This window comes from Larimichthys crocea, unplaced genomic scaffold (genome assembly GCF_000972845.2).
Source record: "Larimichthys crocea isolate SSNF unplaced genomic scaffold, L_crocea_2.0 scaffold3762, whole genome shotgun sequence".
Classification (NCBI taxonomy): domain Eukaryota; kingdom Metazoa; phylum Chordata; class Actinopteri; family Sciaenidae; genus Larimichthys; species Larimichthys crocea.
In genome coordinates this window covers 1-6,635 of record NW_020854947.1, presented here as the reverse complement: position 1 = coordinate 6,635, position 6,635 = coordinate 1, and the positions used below count along the sequence as shown (strand labels likewise).

Sequence of the window (6,635 nt, the reverse complement as noted above, 5' to 3'; positions counted from 1 at the left end):
GGGTGGTATGGCCGTAAGCCTCCAGGTAAGCGAGAAATACTGTATATATGCACGTCAGTCATCACCACCATGGCTATTGAAGAAGAAAAGCTTTGTTCCCTGCCGAGATGTGAAAAAGCTTACAGCACCTGGTATTCCCAGGTGGTCACCCATCCAAGTACTAAACAGGCCTGACTGTGCTTAGCTTCCGAGATCAGACGAGATCGGGCGCATTCAAGATGGTATGGCCGTAAGCCTCTGGGGTCTCCTCCTCGCACTTTGGATGCTCTGGATTGTAAGCTGATTATTCTTCTTTGGATACTTTCATTTATACCCAAAACTAAGCTACTCATATACTAATCAAAATTCGCTTATAAAAAGCTTTATCTACTATAACCATATCTTTTCTCCATCCTTGAATACGTATACGTTCCCAAACCAATTGCGCTATAACGACCTATTCTGAGTCGCCGTGGGCCATCTATTGCATCTTCCCCATCCGTGTTCTTCGTCGGCATCGTGACTATCGCATCTGTTTTGTCTAGTGATGTTTCGTTGCACTAGGTCGCTCTCTACTCCTCCGAGGATGATATCTTTAGTTAGCTTGCCACGATTTTATAAATATTTCATATTTCCCTTAATAGTCCTACTCTATTAGTCATGCGTCGCTGCCATCATCTTATGTAATTTGCTTCTTGGAGGAAAAAAAAAACAAAACCATTTGAAAAGGCCCCAAAAACTTTTTCCCCATTTTTGTGTCGTGGTGGTGGGCTGGCTCGTTTTCTTTTTTTTGTCTTTGGGGCGGGTCCCCCCCCCCAGGGGTGGGGTGGGGAAAGGGCATAATTCTTTTTTTCCCCCAAGTTTTTTTCCCCAGTTGTTTTTAAAAATTTTTCCAAAGGGGTGACCAGGACAAGAAGGGGGAAATCCACAAAAAACAGGGGGTGGTGGGGGGGGGGGGGGAAAAAAAAAACCCAAATTCCTTACAAACCAAAGGGGGGGGAAACCCACCCTTGACCCATCAAACAATCAAAACCCCATTTTTTTGTTTGGGGGGTTGGCGTGGGGGCAACCCCCCCCCCCCAACCCCCGCTGCCCGGGAACCTTAACTTTTTTCCCCTCAATTTCCGTGGGGCCTTTGGGGTTTGGTGGGGTTGTGGAAACAAACAACACACACAAAAAATACCAGTTGGGGTGTTGGGGGGACTTTGATTTTAAAGGGCTTTTTTAAGGGAAAAAAATTTGTTTTTTTTGTTTTTAAACATTTTTTTTCTTCCCTTTATCGGCCTCCTTTTTTCAAGGGTGGGGGGGGAATCAAAAAAGGATGTTCATTTGTTATTTTTTTGGTTTTCCCACCCCCGTGGGCCCCCTGGGGCGGGTTTTCAATTTTTTTTTTCCTTTCCCCCCCCAATTTTTTTTTTTTTTTCCCCCGCCATGCCCCCCAAAAAATAACCAAGTGGTTTCAATTTTTTTTTGATGGGGTGTGACATCCCCCCCCCCCAAAAACCTGGGCTGGGGGGATGCCAGGGGGGAAAAAAAAACACACAACAACAAAAACAAAAAGGGGAAACAAACAAACAGGGGGAGGTGGGGGCGGGTATTTGGGGGGGTGGGGGGGTGGGGGGAGACACCCTAAACAACAAACCTGGTAAAAAACGCCCGAGGGGGTGGGGGGATTGGGTGGGGGTTGGAGGGGACACCCTCCCACCAAAACTCAACACCAAAGCCCCGGGTGGGGGTGACAAGTTTTGTGGGGGTGTTTGGGTTGCCAGGGGGTGTACAATGGGGGGTGGGTCTTTAATTATGTTGGAAAACAACTACCCAACTACAACAGGGAATAGTTAAAGTGTGGGGGGGTGGAAAAATAGATTTACAAACCCAGGGTGGGGTTTTAGTGGGGGGTTTGTTGTAGTTGTGTTGATTGGGCGTCCGTTTGGGGTGGGGGGGGACAAAAAAGCAGGGGTGGAGGTTTTATTGTATTGGTAAAGGTTGTTTTTGTTGGGGGTTGGGGTGGGGAAACATATAATAAAAAAGAAGGGGGGGACGTTTTTAATGGTCGTGGGAAGGCTGTTTGGGCCCCCCCAACAAACCAATCCCCACAACTAAACCGGGAGGAAAAAAACTGGGGGGGTGGTAGGGCGGACCAGGATGGGGCTTTGGGGGCCGGGGGGGGGGGGGGGTAGCTGGGGGGGGGGGAAAAAACAAAAAAAAAAAAAATAAAAGAAAACACACACATAAGAAAACAGGACAATGGTTTTTGGGTTTATTTCTTTTTAGTTTAAACAAAAAAGGGAAGTGGGGGGTAAAAATACAAGGGTGTGTTAAACTTTTACTTTAGGGTTGAGGGGGTGGGGGGGGGGGGGTGTCCGTGGGGGGGGCGGCGGGGGGGGGGGGGGGGGCGGCAAAACCAATTTTTGTGAGTTTGGTGGGCGATGGTTTTTTGGTGGTTTTGTTGTGTTAAAAAATTGATGGAAATTGAGGGGGGGGGTGGGGGGGGGGCGGGGGCGGGGGGTGGGGGGGGTGGGGGGGGGGGCTGGGCGTGGGGGGGGGGGGGGGGGGGGTGGGGGGGGGGGGTGGGGGGGGGGGGGAAACAAAAAACATTTGGTGAGTTCTGGTGGGGTTTTGGGTTGGTGACAAGAATTTTGATGGTTAGTTTTAGTTTGAGTATTTTGGGGGGGGGAGTTTGACTTGGGGGATTTTTGTTTGAGGTTTAAAAAAAGGAACAGGGTTCTTTTTGGGGGGGGGGTGGAAACACCAACAAACTTACACGAAAACAAAAAAAAGGTGTTTTTGAAAGAAAAATTTTGTTGGGATCCCCAAAGTTTGTGTTTCTTCCGGCGGTAAGGGGGTTAAAAGGGGGGGACACGACAAAAAAAAAACCAAAAAAACGGGGGGAGAGCGTTAGGGGAGGGGGGTGGGCAAGGTAAGGCGGGAGTGGGGGGGGGGGGGGGGTGGGCAGTGGGGGTGGGGGGTAAACAAAAAAAGGGAACACAGAGGTGGGGGGGGGGTGCCGTTGGGTAGGGGGGCGGGGGGGGGGCGAAAAACGGGGGGGTACAAAATGTTTTTCTTGGGTCGGGTTGGGTTATTTGGGTGGTATCAGGGGGGGGGAGTGGGCCCCAACACAGTTGATACTATAAAAATAGGTTGACAAAGGGTTTTTGTAACCAAGGGGGGGGTGAGGGTGGGGGGGAAAATGGGGTTCGGAGGGGAGGTGGGGGGGGGAAAGGTGCGGGGGGGGAGGGGGGGGGGACAGGGAGGGGGGGAAAAGGGGGGGAAGGGGTCGTGAGGTTGTTTTTTACAAGGAAAGGCGGAGAGGGGAAAAAATACAAACGGGGGGGGGGGGGGGTGGGGCACCAAACACCAAAATGTGTTGGTTATTTGGTAGGGGGGGGTGGGGGGTTGTGGGGGGGACCAAAAAAGGTGGTTACACGTTTGGGGGGGGGCCCCACCCCCCCCCTCCCCAAACCGGGAACAAACCCAAACCCCCCCCCCCCCCCAACCCACAACCCCCCACAAACCCCCTCACAACTCCCCCCAAACCGGTGTGTGGGGGGGGGGATGGTGGTTTTTTTTTTTTCCGCTTTTTTTTTTTTTGTTACCCACCCAAAGTATCCTATTTGGGGGGGGCTGTGGGTTTTGTTTTTTGTTTTTTTGACTGGCCCAACCCAAAAAAAAACTATAACATTTTTGTCTCACATCCCCATACAACGGTGTGGGGGGGTGGGGAATGTAATAACCACCCCCACAAAAAACCACACCCCCTGGGGGGTCGATGCGTTTTGAGTTTTGTTGTGTGAAACCCACGGCCCAACATGGGGAAACCGGGGGGGGGATACGAGTACACATTTTTTACCACGCCGGTGGTGTACCAAACAATAAAAACCAAGGCGGGGGTGTTGCCCTCGGGGGTGGGGGTGTTTTGTTACCAAAAAAACATCCCCAAACAGTGTTTGTTGGGGGGGGGGGTGGGGAAAATAAAAAAAACCAACCAATATGGAAAAGGTTTTTTTTGGGGGGAAACCACGGGAAAAGGTTGTTTTCCCCAACCCCAATTTTTGTGTGTGTTTTTTTTAACCCCGTTTGGGGGGGGGGGGTTTTGATGGTGTTTTGCACCAAAAAAAAAACCAAGGGGGGGGGGGGAAAGGGGGGGGGGGGGGGGGGGGGCGGGGAGGGGGGAGTGGTGGGTGCGTGGGGTGGGGAAACAAAAAAAGAAACAAAAGAGAAGGTGGGCCCCCATAAATTTTTTCGTGTTTGGGCATGTTTTCCAGGTGGGTGTGGGTGGAATTAAAAACAACCATACTAAAAGATACCGGGGGGTTGTTGTTTTTCCAAAAAACTCACAGTGGGCACGGCGTGTGGGGGGTGGGGTGGGGTGTGGTGGAAACCCCAAACAAAACCTCATGTTGAACACTCCAAAATTCAACAACCTAAACTCCCCCCCGGATCCCCAAATCATGGTAAACCCCCTGGTTGTATAAACCATACGGGGGGGGACCCATTTTTTGGTGGGGAATAACTAACCCCCCCCCCCAAAAGCGGTAACCACACAAAAAAAAAAAACCCACCACCCCACACAACATTGGGGAAAATTTTTTGAATTAAAAGTTTTGGGAATTGGGGAGGTTTTTTTGTTGTGGGGGGGCACCCCAAAAAAATAACAACAATCCACAAAACAACCAAGGGGGGGGGGGGGCCCCCACCCTTCCCAAAAAATAACAAGAGGGGTTTGGGGGTGACCCCCCCCCCCCCCAAACCAAAAAGAGTGGTGAAGGCGGGGGCGTTTGGGTGGAAAAAAAGGGGTTGGGGACGCGGCACCACAAACCTTTCCAACCCCACTCACCAGCCCTACTTTACCTTACCAAAAAGGTTGTTTGTTTTTACTAGTGGAACCAGGGGGAAACAGGTCTGGAGGGTAGTGGGGGGGTGGGGGGGGGTGTGAGTAAGTTGTGGTTTTCATGTGGGGTTGGGGGGTGTTCCTCCATTCATTTTTTTTCACAAACCACCTTTTTCCCAAAAGGGGCTTGTTTTTCTTCTTTGGTTGGGGTTGGTAAAGGGTAAAAAATAAAAAAGTGGGGGGGTGTGGTGGGTGTCGGGGGGGGCCCCACCCCACCCCCAAGGTCTTTTTCACCTTACTTTTCAGTTTAGATGTTTTTTTTGGGGGTAAAAAACCCCTTTTTTTTTTTACCCTGTGTTAATACCAAACCAAAAAACAGGGTGGGGGAGGGGTAGTTTTTTCACCAAGTTTTCCACCCCCCAGGTTTAGTTCTTTTTGTTTTACCACTTTTTTGGGGGGAGGGGTGGGCTATGGGTTCGTTGGTCCTTTTTGTTTTTGGGGAGGAAGGGGGGGGGGGGTGGGGTTTTGTGGTTGGGGGTTGGTGGGTGGTGGTGGGTGGTACAAGAACCCCCCAAAAAAAACCAGGTAACAAAAAGGTGGGGGGGGTGGGGGGGATTCTAGGTGATGTAAAAACCCCCAAAGAAAAAACTAAAAAACCCCGGGGAACATACAACATAATAATATAAAACCCAAACAACAAACAACCAAACATCAAATAACCGAAAATACCCAAAAAATAAACTAACATTTTTTTAGGTTTTTTGTTGCTTTTTTAAATTTTGGGTTTTTTTGGGGGGGGACGGGTTTTGGGAAATTAATAACATTGGACTTTAAAAATAACCAAACAATACTTTTATTTTTTTTTTTTACGCTTGGAAGTTGCTTAAAACCAAAAAAACAACAATACCATAACAAAAATCCCTTTTAAAAAACAAGCCAAAGGGAAGGGGGGGGGGGCCTAACATAAAAACAAAAACACCCCCCACAACATTTTGGGGTCGGGGGACTGGGGGGTGTTCACCAAAAAAACACTCACCTTCCCTTTTTTTCAGGCGGCAAAAAATGTGGAAAAAAAAGCAACAACCACAAAAACAAACCCCCCCCCCCCCCCCTGGTTTTTTTGTTTTTTTTTGTTTAACAACCAGTGGTGTTTGTTTTAATTTTCTTAGAATTTGTGGGGGTGATTTTGTTTTAGAATTTTTTTTTTTTTTAATTTTTTTGTGGGGGGCAGGGGATTGATTACCAATATATAATGTATGGGATTTTTTTATTTTTTTTTCGCTTTACGTTTTTTTCCCCTGTTTTTTCCCTTTTTTGTTGGCGATAGTGGGGAGGGGGGTGCCCCCCCCCCTTTGTAACGATTGTTTTTAACAGAAACCCACAAATAAAAACGGGTTTGGGGTTTTAAAACCTGGCTGTTTTTTTAACTTAAACAAACAAAAAAAATTTTTTTAAAAAAAGGATTTTTTCTTGGATTTTTGGTTTTTGGTCCTGAAGAGTTTTTTTTTTTTTTTTCTTTTTTTAATTATTTTTTTTTGTGCTTGTTTTTTTTAGTCTCCTCAAAAAACAAACAAACCCTAGTTTTGTTTTATTTGGTTGGGGGGGGGGAATAATCTTTTTTTTTAAAAATTTTTTTTTATTTATACCTGATTGTTTACCCCAAAAAAAATTGCTTTTTGTGGGGGTGGAATTTTACTTATTTGTGGCTTTTTTTTCCCTTTTTAATTTCTTTTTTTTTAAATGTGTTTTTTTTCTTTTTTTTGTCGTTTATTTTCCCCTGCTGACCTTGACGTGCAATTTATAGAGTATTTCATCATCGTCCATG

At 47.6% G+C, this 6,635-nt stretch overlaps 1 non-coding gene across 1 annotated transcript; it reads right to left on the bottom strand.

The window, feature by feature from the left end:
- Positions 1–116: 116 nt before the first annotated feature.
- Positions 117–235, bottom strand: LOC113745018 (5S ribosomal RNA). Its single transcript, XR_003461946.1, has one exon. It is a non-coding gene; the product is annotated as a 5S ribosomal RNA (ribosomal RNA).
- Positions 236–6,635: the final 6,400 nt, after the last annotated feature.